The 14,222-nt window shown below is 40.8% G+C and overlaps 1 protein-coding gene across 1 annotated transcript in view; it reads left to right on the top strand.

The window, feature by feature from the left end:
* Window positions 1-300: 300 nt before the first annotated feature.
* Window positions 301-14,222, top strand: part of LDB3 (LIM domain binding 3) — a 127,120-nt gene continuing 113,198 nt past the window's right edge. The window contains exon 1 of the mRNA XM_039343393.1: window positions 301-411. The gene's annotated coding sequence lies outside the window, so the exon portion shown is untranslated. The remainder of the gene's footprint in view (window positions 412-14,222) is intronic.

Below are 14,222 nucleotides of genomic sequence, written 5' to 3'. Positions count from 1 at the left end.
ATTATTATTATTATTATTATTTCAGACAAGTGGCTGTCCAGTCTCTTCTTAAAAACCTGGAATGACGAAGCATCCTTTGGGCATCCTTCATGGACCCTTTTTCCCCCCAGCCTTGCTAGCTTAAAACTTCAGCCTCCCAGCAGTTCCTCTTTCTCATTGCTCTTGACTGGGGGGGGGGGGAGGAACAATTATTCTCCTGTAGGGCGATGGCTGCCGAGGGAGGACAGGCGGGGGGGGGGGGGGGCCGCTGTGGCTTTAAGGGATCCACCTTAAGGAAAGGCCTGCCCTTCCCTGCCTTGCCCTGAATAGGCAGCGTCACTGGGATAGCAGAGGTCAAGTCAATGTACAGGGGACGCTCAGAAGGAAGCAGAGTTGAAGGCGTGCAGCTTGCATCTCCCCAGCTTCTCCCAGGTAGAGGTCTTTCCTTGCCGTCTACTATACTAACCCATTTCCTCCTCCTAACAGACCTTGGTTTGTCAGACCTCAGTTTCTCTCTTTCTCTCTATCTGATTGTTTCTCCCTGTCTGCATGATAACTGCTCTGCTGGTGCATCTCTCTCTCTCTCTCTCTCTCTCTCTCTCTCTCTCTCTCTCTCTCTCTCCCCTCTCTCTCTTTTCTCTCCCCCTCTCTCTCTTTCTCCCTCTCTCTCCCTCTCTCTTTCTCTCTCTCTCTTTCTTTTTCCTCTTCCCCTCTCTCTTTCTCTCTCTCTCTCTTTCTCTCTCTCTCTTTCTCTTTCCTCTCCCCCTCTCTCTTTCTCTCTCTCTCTCTTTCTCTCTCTCCCCTCTCTCTTTTCTCTCTCTCTCCCTCTTCTCTCCCTCTCTCTCTTTCTCTCTCTCTCTCTCCCCCTCTTTCTCTTTCCTCTCCTCCTCTCTCTCTTTCTTCCTCTCCCTCTCTTTCTCTTTCTCTCTCTCCCCCCTCTCTCTTTTCTCTCTCTCTCTTTCTCTCCCTCTTTTTTTCTCTCTCTTTCTTTCCTCTACCCTCTCTCTCTTTCTCCCTCTCTCTTTCTCTCTCTTTCTTTCCTCTACCCTCTCTCTCTTTCTCCCTCTCTCTTTCTCTCTCTTTCTTTCTTTCCTCTCCCCCCTCTCTCTTTCTCTTTCCTCTCCCTCTCTCTCTCTTTCTCTCTCTCTCTTTCTCTCTCCCCCTCTCTTTTCTCTCTCTCCCTCTTCTCTCCCTCTCTCTTTTTCTCTCTCTCTCCCTCTTTCTCATCCTTTCTCTCTCCCTCTCCCTCCTCCTCTCCCTCTACTCTCTCTCTCCCTCTCTCTCTTTTTTCTCTCTCTCTCTTTCCCTCTCTCTCTCTTTTTCTCTCTCTCTCCCTCTCTCTTTGTCTTTCCTCTCCCCCCTCTCTCTTTCTCCCTCTCTCTCCCTCTCTCTTTCTTTCCCTCTCTCTCCCTCTCCTTCTCTCTCCCCCCCCCCTCTCCTGCCTGCTTACTTGTTTCTGGCTGCTTGTTGTGTTTCTTCTTACCAAGCTCACTGAGGTTTCTGCTGGCTTTAGGAAAACACATTCAGCCAGGTGTGAAGTTGCCTGCAAACCATTGGCTGGCCAATCCCCCCCCCCCCAATTTTAGCTCTTTATCCTCTTTTTTCCTCTCCCAGACTGTGTGCCTTCTGCCTCTCCGCATAAAACCACTTTTATATTTACATCCCCTTTCCCCAAGACCTTCCTCCCCCCACCTGCTGGTTGGTTAAGAGAGGATGAAGGGGATGATCTGGGCCCATCCTCAGCCCCTTTTTCATTTCCCCCTTTCCAGGAAGACCCCCTTATCCCAGCACGGCTTTTGTTCAGCTGGAAATAAGTGATAAAATATGCATGAGCAGAAGCGTCCCAGAACGGATGATTCACGGACACTTTTACAATTGGACACGGTGGATGCTCCTTGCGCCCGTCCAATTTTCTCTCTCCATCTTTAGTCCAAAATAGACACGTAGAATTGGTTTCCCCGTGACAGAATCACAGTTTATTTAGGTTAAATCACAAATTCCCAATTCGCAGAAATAGTTGCAGGCACTTGTCGTCTAGATATGGTAGTTTATAATACTTTGGGCTAATGAGCAAATAGCTTTAATCCCATTTCTTTGAAACCCTCGACCAAATTAAAAAAAAAACAAGGATTGCGTTTTGTCACTGTCCCAGAGGGTTACACACTTTTATACTGTACACACCAGATCACAAAGATTAAATCAATCACTACAGACTATTTTTTTTTAATCAACAGAAGCCAAGGGAAATCCTAAGTGTTGTCCAATCCTCAAGTATACTCCTAAGCTTTAACCAAAATATCTGGTTAAAATAATTTGTCAAATTTTAATAAAAGTACCTCAGGTACACCATCTCATACAAAGGTTTGAGATTTTTGTTTGTGAAAATTGCAAATAACAGATTTTTTCTGGTCCCAATCTCTCTTTCAGCATGCATGCGTGCAATATAATTCCATGTCTCAAGAGCAAATATAAGTTTATAAAAAGCTAATATTACGCCTGAGAGCATATTTAATTCATGGGGTGTTTTTAATACTGCCAACTTTCATTCTGGAACTCTCTCATAAAGAGTAACTCCTGCTGTGACATAAAGTAGCCTTACTATAGAGTGTAAAGGACAAAGAAGAAGAGAGAAATTATCGGCTGTGATTAAGTCACAAACTATTTTTATTTGTCTTTTTAGTAAGAACACTTCCATATACTAAAAGCCAATGGATCAGATCCAACTAAACCTTGTCTCTTTAGTAATGTAAGTGACTTGCTGGCATCATGGACAAATTTTTTCCATTATTGTAATGCAAGTCTCAATTTAGCAATCTCAGAATTTCTGACCCTATAAGCAGCTGCTGTTGGATTTTCACACGCATACACACACACACACACACACACACGTGCACACAAACGGAGCATTATATTTCTAATTTGGCAGCTTTCCTCTAAAACGCATAATCCAGCTGAAAAAAGGATGATTATATTTCAAGTTATTCTGAAACTCGCTAGGTAGTTATTTGTCTACACAATCCATTTCCTGGGGGCTTTAAAAAAATAATCTTTTAACGACATTCTCATCAGACTCTTCATAAGTCCCACGATTCTCTTGAGGAAAGATGCAATATTTAAAAATGTCTTTAATATAAGAGAACTGGCAGGTGACTTACATTTTATTTAAAGGCTTTACATTCCCCTCACTCTCTTTATGGCTTGGGTGGCTAACTATAATGCTTTAAAATATACACAAAACCGTTCTTAAATAAAAACCACAAATTGACAACTATCACAGTAAAAGAACTGGATAAATGTGTAAATTTCCCTGAAGCATAAACGTTATATACAAAGTCAGAGATGCCTTATTCAGCCTGGCTGGTTCCTGGACTGGCTTATTTCTAAACCATTTTCATTGTCCATCTCACGAACAGTGCATTTGTGAGGTTACATTTGTGAGTTGTGAGGATGCAAATCTGGGAAATAGCCAACTTTGGACACACAAGGAAGGAGAAATAATAATAATAATAATAATAACAACAACAAAACAACAACAACAACAATAATAATGTTGGAAGGGACCTTGGAGATCATCTAGTCCAACCCCCTGCTCAGGCAGGAAACCTTATACCATTTCAGACAAATGGCTGTCCAGTCTCTTCTTAAAAACTTTTCAATGGTGAAAAAAGTAAGATTCTACATTTAGGCAACAAAAACCAACTGCACAGGTATAGTATAGGGGGTACCTTGCTCAATAGTAGTAACTGTGAGAGGGACCTCGGAGTCCTAGTGGACAATCACTTAAATATGAGCAAGCAGTGTGCTGCAGCTGCTAAAAAAGCCAACACAGTGCTAGGCTGCATTAACAGAGAGATAGAATCAAGATCACGTGAAGTATTAATACCACTCTTCAATGCCTTGGTAAGGCCACACTTGGAATCCTGCATCCAGTTTTGGTCACCACGATGTAAAAAAGATTTGAGACTCTAGAAAGAGTACAGAGAAGAGCAACAAAGATGATTAGGGGACTGGAGGCTAAAACATATAAAGAATGGTTGCTGGAATTGGGAATGTCTAGTTTAATGAAGAGAAGGATGAGGGGGGGACATGATAGCAGTGTACCAATATCTGAGGGGTTGCCACAAAGAAGCAGGAGTCAAGCTATTCTCCAAAGCACCTGAAGGCAGGACAAGAAGCAACAGATGGAAACTAATCAAGGAGAGAAGCAACCTGGAACTAAGGAGAAACTTCCTGACAGAACAATTAGCCAGTGGAACAACCTGCCTCCAGAAGCGATGAATGCTCCAACACTGGAAGTCTTTAAGAAGAGATTGGACAGCCATTTGTCTGAAATGTTATAGGGTTTCCTGTCTGAGCAGGGGGTTGGACTAGATGACCTCCAAGGTCCCTTCCAACTTTATCATCATCATCATCATCATCATCATCATCATCATTATTATTATTATTATTATTATTATTATTATTATTATTATTATTATGGATCATCGCACAGTCAGCCAGAAGTTCAGACTGGATTTGGCATTTTATCTACCTATCGAGTCCTTCCCAAGGACCTGGGATAGGCAGATGTGGATGTTTGATGTTATTACAGATATCTTGCAGGATGGAAGCAGTTCCTAGTAAGGCTGCCTTTTGCAATTGACTAATGGCAAATTTTCAATGCCAATGATGTTGAAGTGGTGCTCCAGTTGTTTTGGGATTGCACCCAAGGTGCTTATTATTATTATTATTATTATTATTATTATTATTATTATTATTATTATTATTAATCGCACAGTCAGCCAGATGTTCAGACTGGATCTGGCATTTTTGTCTACCTATTGAGTCCTTACCAAGGACCTGGGATAAGCAGATGTGGATGTTTGAATTGATGGTATTATAGATATCGTCGCAGGATGGAAGCAGTTCCTAGTAAGGCCGCCTTTTGCAATTGACTAATGGCAAATTTGTCAATGCCGATGGTGTTCAAGTGGTGCTCCAGTTATTTTGAGATTGCACTCAAGGCGCCTATTACTATTGGTACTACCCTTGCTTGCCTTTGCCACAGTCTTTCTATTTCTATTTGTAGGTCTTTGTATTTTGTGATCTTCTCCAGTTCTTTCTCATCTATTCTGCTGTCTCCAGGCATTACTTATTATTACTATTATTATCGATCATCGCACAGTCAGCCAGATGTTCAGACTGGATTTGGCATTTTGTCTACCTATCGAGTCCTTACCCAGGACCTGGGATAGGCAGATGTGGATGTTTGATGGTATTACAGATATCGTCGCATTATTATTATTATTATTATTATTATTATTATTATTATTATTATTATTATTATTAAGAAGCATCATCAGGTCAGTTCTCTGCCTGTCATTTTCCCAAGGCAGATCATCCGTCTTCATGATCAAAGACTTTCTCTCCTAAATATAGATTCTAATCCAGTTGGAAGGTTGAAAATTAATTATTTCATCTGAGCGCCATCACCTTCTCTACGACCTTGGCCAGTTTGGTCTAATAGTGAAGGCACAAGGCTAGGAAACAGGAGACTGCGAGTTCCAGTCCCACTTTAGGCATGAAAGCCAGCTGGATGACTTTGATATGGTCACCAGGAGATGGTGACTTTGGTCCGGTCACCCTCTCTCAGCCCAATCCACCTCACAGGGTTGTCGTTATGTGGTAAATACAAAGAAGGAGTTATGTTGGATATATTCACCACTACGAGTTATTTATAAAATAATCAGGCGGTGTGCAAAGAAATATAAAGAAATAATAATACCACAGCTCATCGTAATTAAAATTGGCTGGGTTCCCATATATCTTCCTCAGACGGCTTCCTAACAATTGCATCAATTATGTAGATTTTCTTCCTCAGAATAATCCTAGCCAGAGAATGAAAGAGAATGTATTATTATGGCCATCTGATGTGTGTGTGTGTGTGGCTAAGTTTCTTATTTTCAGATAACGGAAATCAAAGACTACGATTTGTTTAATATTTAAATCCCTTCCTCTCTGTTTTCAACAGCATAATTAAACTCAACTCTGAAAAAGTGGTATAATTATTAAATCAAAGTCAAATTACTGTTTGCATTCTTAAACAATGAAGAAGTGATCTGAAGGCTTTTTAGGAGCAGAAATATATTTGACCCTTAAAATGCTACCCTGTAACAATGGGTTCAGCATTTCAATGTATTAACCAGTGGAACAACCTGCCTCCAGAAGCAGTGAATGCTCCAACACTGGAAGTTTTTAAGAAGAGACTGGACAGCCATTTGTCCAAAATGGTATAGGGTTTCCTGTCTGAGAAGGAGATTGGACTAGATGACCTCCAAGGTCCCTTCCAACTTTATTATTATTATTATTATTATTATTATTATTATTATTATTATTATTATTATTATTATTATTAAACTTGTTTGAGGTTTCCCAGCTGGGATACCTCTGTTCTTTGCGCAGTATAATCAATGGTAGATCGGATCATGGTGATCCCAAAGAAGTCAAATTCATTGAGTCCTATCTCTTAATGTGGTCACCTTAGGTGTTTTGTATCCCTAAGCTACACCAGAACAATCATCTGATTCGGTAACATTAATTTCTGATCTTTCTGCGGACATGTTTAGAAATGGAGGTAGTGACAGATTTTATCTTCCTGGGCTCCAAGATCACTGCAGAGGGGGACTGCAGCCAAGAAATTAAAAGATGCTTGGTCCTGGGGAGGAAAGCTATGGCAAATCTAGGCAGCATACTAAAAACCAGAGACCAACAAAAGTGCGTATAGTCAAGGCCTTAGTTTTCCCAGTTGCAATATATGGCTGTGAAAGTTGGACCATGAGAAAGGCTGAGCAACATAGAATGGAGGCCTTTGAACTCTGGTGCTGGAGAAGACTCCTGCGAGTCCCTTGGACTACAAGGCGATCAAACCGGTCAGTCCTAGAGGAGATCAACCCTGACTGCTCTTTAGAAGGCCAGATCCTGAAGCTGAAACTCAAATACTTTGGCCACCTCATGAGAAGGAAGGACTCACTGGAGAAGAACCTAATGCTGGGAAAGATTGAGGACAATAGAAGAAGGGGATGACAGAGAATGAGGTGGCTGGATGGAGTCACTGAAGCAATAGGCGTGAGCTTAAATGGGCTCCAGAAGATGGGAGAGGACAGGAAAGCCTGGAGGAATGTGGTCCATGGGGTCGCGATGGGTCAGACATGACTTTGCAACTAACAACAACAAAGTTTATGGCAGAAATGCTGACTGGTCATTCTGTGTCACATCTGGTAAAGCTGTGTCCCACTCAGCACTTTCAGGACCCTGGACAATGACCAAGAGGTCCCTTCCCTTGCCTAAAATAACTATGAGTCCAACAAAGGACCACAGTAATTTGACTTTGATTTAATAATTATGTAACTTTTTCAGAGCTGAGTTTAATTATAATGTTGAAAACAGAGAGGAGATTTCAATACTAAATCAATCGTAGTCTTTGATTTCCGTTATCTGTAAATAAGGAACTTAGCCAACATATCAGATGGCCATAATAATTCATTCTCTTTCATGCTAGGATTATTAGAAGCAATTGAGAGTGTTGATAGTTTAAGTTCTTAAAGGATCTATGATTGTTTCTGGACCATCATGGACCTACATGTCTGAGGGACAGCAGAAACTGAGGTAGCAGTCTTAGGGTCTGGGGAAAGACTTCTGTCCTCATTCTAAGTATATTCAGAAAAGGAGAGCAAAATTCTGCCTTAAAGTAGGGAAATTTATGACTCTTGAGTAATGCTGACCCTCCTAAGTAGACTATATCACAGACATACCAACACTTTACACATGGCTATAATAATTTTTCTTCTCCTTAAGGAATCTTGGGACTGTTGTTTTGTGGGAATAGGATGAACAACACTACTAGAACGGTCTTGGATTTATTGTCATACTACAATTTCAATGAATCTCTAGATCAGTGATGGCGAAACTTTTTAGAGGCCCAGTGCCCAAATTGCAACCCAAAACCCACTTATTTATCACCGGGTGCTGGGTGGGTGTGGCCATGGTGGTCATGGCAGACTGGGTGGGTGGGACCAGGGCAGCAGGGGCCAGTCTCCCGCCATCTCCAGGGCACGGCATGCGTGCCCACAGAGAGGGCTCTGAGTGCCACCTCTGGCATGTGTGCCATAGGTTCTCCACCACTGCTCTAGATGAAGCATGTCTTGTAAACTAGTACAGGTCCTACATTAATGCAGATGTGGAGAAATCTAGACAATGTAGGTTGTGTTCATGCCTGTGTTAGGTGTGAGGTTTGCTTCTGTTCTTCACTCTCACCCAAATTCTACCTCTCTAGAATTTGGTAAATATTTAAACTTCCTCTATTTCTCTAAGGTAAGAGTTCATTCTTTATAGAAACATCGATGCATGAGAGAGGAACATGAGAAGAGCTTCCTCAAAACCTGAAGTGCTCTCCTTTCACAGTTATGTTTGACTTACAGTTTCTCAGTTTTGGGAAAAGCCACATCTTTCCTCTTAATCTGGACTCTTAAATGGTTGTCAGTAGCTTCATGGTTTATGAAGTTGTTATAATTTGCTATATGGTATGTATGTTATTTTGATTTGACATCACATTCCGATGAATGCTTTATTGTTGTTGTTGTTAGCTGCGAAGTCGTGTCCGACCCATCGTGACCCCATGGACAACGTTCCTCCAGGCCTTCCTGTCCTCTACCATCTTCCTCTACCATTATTATTATTATTATTATTATTATTATTATTATGGATCATCGCACAGTCAGCCAGATGTTCAGACTGGATTTGGCATTTTGTCTACCTATCGAATCCTTAACCAGGACCTGGGATAGGCAGATGTGGATGTTTGATGGTATTACAGGTATCGTCGCAGGATGGAAGCAGTTCCTAGTAAGGCTGCCTTTTGCAATTGACTAATAGCGAATTTGTCAATGCCAATGGTGTTCAAGTGGTGCTCCATTTGTTTTGGGATTGCACCCAAGGAGCCTATTACTATTGGTACTACCCTTGCTTTCTTTTGCCACAGTCTTTCTATTTCTATTTGTAGGTCTTTGTATTTTGTTATCTTCTCCAGTTCTTTCTCGTCTATTCTGCTGCTGCTGCTACTACTACTACTACTACTACTACTACTACTACTACTACTACTATTATTATTATTATTATTATTATTATTATTACACTGTAGCCCTAAAAGGCCATGCCTAGAGTTAGTGCACACACTGCCTGTGGCTGAGAAAAGATCAGCCTTAACAGCAAATCATATGTAGGGAGAGGATCAACCTTTGTTCTTTGTTGCACAATAACTCCAGTGAGATAAAATAGCACTTGTAACACATCAATCTGATACAAGTCTATCATACATTTTTTTTAACCTCTGCAACTTCAAGGAGTAGCACATAGACTTACAACAAGGCTCCCACATCCCTTAATTCAGCGCTGACTTGCTCTGAGAAAGCTCTAGCTAGCCCAGCCAGACCTCCTGCATGGTGAACAGTTTCCAGTGTGGTGACAAAGTTGGTGCTGGTTTGCAGAGGCTGATGGTGTTTCTATTCTAAGATGTTACCTTGAGCCGATCATGCCTTCCTGCACATTCCGGTCCTGGCCCTGGGGAAAGGCTGCTATTAACATTCCTGAAGTTTTTTTTCTTCCTCGGGCCATTTTTAGCCATGGGCCAAAGAGTAAAAATCACTGGAATGGTGGTCGTTTTGGCGTCTGCTTGGGAAAAAGAATCTCATCCCGTTTCCTGAAATTATTTCAACCAATGATGCTTCCAGTGTTTTAAATTTAAATTTAAAAAGCCAATTCAGTCCTGGGCTGTTTTTAATAGAGGGATAGAATCAAGATCATGTACTGCTTAGTTCTAGGTTGCTTCTCCCCTTGATCAGTTTCCATCCATTGCTTCTTGTCCTGCCTTCGGGCGCTTTGGAGAATAGCTTGACTCCCTCTTCTTTGGGGCAGCCCCTGAGATACTGGAAGATTGCTATCATGTCCCCCCTTGTCCTTTTCTTCATTAAACTAGACATACCCAATTCCAGCAGCCATTCCTTATATGTTTTAGCCTCCAGTCCCCTAATCATCTTTGTTGCTCTTCTCTGTACTCTTTCTAGAGTCTCAACATCTTTTTTTACATCGTGGTGACCAAAACTGGAGTGTCCCGGTCACGTGATCCCTTTTTGTGAGCAAAATCAATGGGAAAGCCAGATTCACAGAACAACTGGGTTACTAGCATAAGAACTGCAGTGATTCACTTAAGAAATGTGGCAAAACAGGTTGTAAAGCGGGGCAAAACCCATTTAACAATGGTCTGACTTAGCAACAGAATTTTGGGGTTTAAATGGGGTCGTACGTCAAGGACTACCTGTATACTTTTGGAAGTAACGGGCCTGGTGAATTTTTACTTGATTGTGTTGGACACATTTAGATTTGATAGGATGTTCTGGATAAGATAGCAATTGCACTTCCTGATGGGATATATGCCAAGTTTTTAATCTCAGTTGAAAGAAGGCTTATTAAAGTAATCCACGTCTCAGTAAAGCTGTCTCTTGCAATTGACTGATGGAGATGTTGCCGATGCCGGGTCAAGTGTTCAGGTGGTGCAGTGCTATTATTATTTTGAATTTATAATTGAATTATTCTCCATAGAACCTCCAATGCACCTCTTAATAATTCTCAATAGCATCAGTCTTTTTGGGTTGGCTCATTGAATTGAGAAAGAAAGGTATTCCTGTTCTTTTAAGGTCTTCATAAAACCACTGGAGGATGCTTTGAGGAGACCCAAAGTCTTTTTTTATTATTATTTTTATTTTTTATTTTCAATTTTACATTACATTCATAAAAATTATTTCGGATAAAGAGTAAAATAAATTTATACACACAACTTTCGGTATTGCTCACCCACTTCCCCCCAAACCCCATCCACCCTGTAACCTCTTCTCTCACTTCCCTCTTTTACTCTTCTTCCTCACTCTCCCCCTCTCCTCCTTCTCCTCAATCTTCCTACTTACTTCTCCCCTTCCTCCTATCTTCTCACTCCGGATGCAGACCAGGGGAAATGCCCGAGCAATTCCTCTCTCCAAATTAAAACATCAATATTATATACAAAAAAACTATTTCTACTTATCTGAGCTATTAAACCTCCAACCCATCCTCCCCCCTCCCCCCCACCTTCCCAGAGCTAAGTACAGGGTTATACAAACATATTAAACATAATCTATTTAAGTTTACTAATTATACAACGACCAAAATCATACTAACCCTTAACTCTCTTCAAACTTTAACATCATAATTTTATAAACAAATCCATTACTCATAAAAGAAATGAAACTTTGTAGCTCCATATTTCTTCTGAACATATTCTATCCATCTTCTCCATACAATAACATCTCTCTCTTGTGAATGGTCCTTTAAATAAGCAGAAATTTTAGCCATTTCTGCTAAATTAGAAACCTTAAATACCCATTCTTCTAAAGAAGACAGAGAATCCTTCTTCCAATATTGACCCACCAATAATCTTGCTGCTGTTATACAAACATATTAAACATAATCTATTTAAGTTTACTAATTATACAACGACCAAAATCATACTAACCCTTAACTCTCTTCAAACTTTAACATCATAATTTTATAAACAAATCCATTACTCATAAAAGAAATGAAACTTTGTAGCTCCATATTTCTTCTGAACATATTCTATCCATCTTCTCCATACAATAACATCTCTCTCTTGTGAATGGTCCTTTAAATAAGCAGAAATTTTAGCCATTTCTGCTAAATTAGAAACCTTAAATACCCATTCTTCTAAAGAAGACAGAGAATCCTTCTTCCAATATTGACCCACCAATAATCTTGCTGCTGTTATTAAATTCAACATTAAAATAGTTTCTTTAGCATCAAAATCCACAAAAATACCCAAAAGGAGGAGATCCGGAGTCTTGTTTCAAGCTTTGAATGCTGTGGAAGACCAAATGTGGGCAATAAATCTACAAATGTGGCTTAGAAAATGCAGAATTAGACAAACGATAAGGACAGCTGACCCAGGTTCTTAATCGTCCAAGATTTCCTGTTGGAAAATCAGTTCTGTGTTTTGGACATAGTTGTGGAGTTTCCTGGGCCATCAAAAACACAGGAAGCTTTGCCAGTTAAATACATCTCTGTGTATACCCATGTTTGCCTTTCATAATATCTTTTTTAATTGTTATTTTTGCTTTCTTTTTTGCTATGATTCCAGTGGCTTTTCCAAAAAAAAAATAATTTCTTGTAATTTTATTATAAGTTTGAAAGCTTCAGCGTTGAACGTCATTGTGAGTTTCCGAAAGCATACTAAAACAAATATAAAATGTGCAGGCCAATTTTATTTTATTTTTTTGCCATTTGGACCGCTCCCTCTCATTTTCTATTTCCTGCATCTAGTCAGTTTCTAATTCTCAAATGACAAGTTCTAACTTTGCTCCATCAAACATTTATATTCTTAATGACTGTTCATGAATTCATGTACATTTTCCGAGAGTATGTCGTTTGCATGACTAAGCAGCCAAGTTATTGTGTGCTTCTCCCATTGGTCTGCTGCTGGATCTGTTTAATTTCTGCAGGAAAGAAAAGACCGTTTGCAACGCACACAGCATAAAATTGTTTTATTTTGACATTCTAATTAGTCTGTGCCAAAAGAACCAAATCATTTCAACAGTCTGGATTCAAAACCTTTAGGAAAATTATGTTCCTTAGAAACAACAAGAAGAAACAGAGTGACACTTTGGAGGAAACTAGCTGGAATGTAAAAAAAAAAAGTATTTGGAATAAGTAGCTGGAACAAGTAGGTAAAATATTGGTTTCAGTAACAGGATAACATAATAGATAACAGTAACAGTAATAATAACAGTAACAGAATAAGAGAGTCAGAACGGACCTTGGAGGTCTTCTAGTCCAGTGGTTCTCAACCTTTTTAATGCCGTGACCCCCAACCGGTTGTAGGTCGAGGACTACCCAACCGGTCGTAAGTTGAGGACTTTCCCTGCCTGGGAGCGCTGCGCATGCGTGGTGCCGTCCCCTGTGCCGGCCGAGGTGTAGCTGGCAAGCGGCAGAGATAGTGCAGGGCGACCACCGGCTGGGCCACCAGCTGGCCCAGCCCAAGGGAGGTAAGGCACCCGCCGGAAAAGGGGGAAAAATGGCAGACAGCCTTGCTTGGTGACCCCCGTGAAATGGTCGATCGACCCCAAATGGGGTCGTGACCCATAGGTTGAGAACCGCTGGTCTATGGCCATAATTCTATCTTGTGGTAGTAAATTTCATTTGGGATGAATGAGGCTGAGTTTCTTTGCGCTTTCTAGTCTTCTCAGTGGGGTTATTCCTTCCTTCCTTCCTTCCTTCCTTCCTTCCTTCCTTCCTTCCTTCCTTCCTTCTCTCTTTACAGTGGGAAGAGTCTCATACTATTACCTCACTCCAATTTTTTGAGTGTGAAAGCTAAAACTACCAGAGAGCCATCCCTATGGAGTCATTTAATGTATTAACCATCATCCATGCTTACAATAGAGTTGACCAAAGGAATTAGTTTAACCTTTGCAAAACTGGATCTGTTAAGGCTAAATATAACCCACTCCACCTCAGTTGGCACAGTTAAGGCACAGTTAAGGAGGTGGGGAGAAAAATATGCATATGTATACCTCTGTTAAATTAAAAGGTATTCTTACTAGTTATTTGGAAAAAAAATGTATTCATCTTTTTCCAGTAGCAAAGAAATCACCGTAGACACCTACCCTTTTTGTGTGGAGGGCTTTAAATCTGTAAAGACAGGAGCTTTCTCTGATTATCTAGAAATCTAGGTGTCTCCTCGTCCTCTTTGCAAACATGGAAGAAGAAGAAGAAGAAGAAGAAGAAGAAGAAGAAGAAGAAGAAGAAGAAGAAGAAGAAGAAGAAGAAGAAGAAGAAGAAGAAGAAGAAGAAGAGAGGAGGAGGAGAGGGAGGAAGAGAAGAGGAGAAGGAGGAGAGGGAGAGGAGGAGAGGAGGAGAGGGAGGAGGAAGAAGAAGAAGAAGAAGAAGAAGAAGAAGAAGAAGAAGAAGAAGAAGAAGAAGAAGAAGAAGAAGAAGAAAGAAAGAAGAAGAAGTAGTAGTAGTAGTAGTAGTAGTAGTAGTAGCTGGAAGGGACCTTGGAGGTCATCGAGTCCAACCCCCTGCTCAGGCAGGAAACCCTAGACCATTTCGGACAAATGGCTGTCCAGTCTCTTCTTAAAAACTTCCCAGTGTTGGAGCATTCACCGCTT

The sequence above is a fragment of the Crotalus tigris genome, unplaced genomic scaffold (assembly GCF_016545835.1).
Source record: "Crotalus tigris isolate CLP2741 ecotype Arizona unplaced genomic scaffold, ASM1654583v1 scf7180000017847.2079705, whole genome shotgun sequence".
Lineage (NCBI taxonomy): Eukaryota > Metazoa > Chordata > Lepidosauria > Squamata > Viperidae > Crotalus > Crotalus tigris.
Note: the sequence above shows the minus strand (reverse complement) of the source record. Positions and strands in the feature narration are given on the sequence as shown.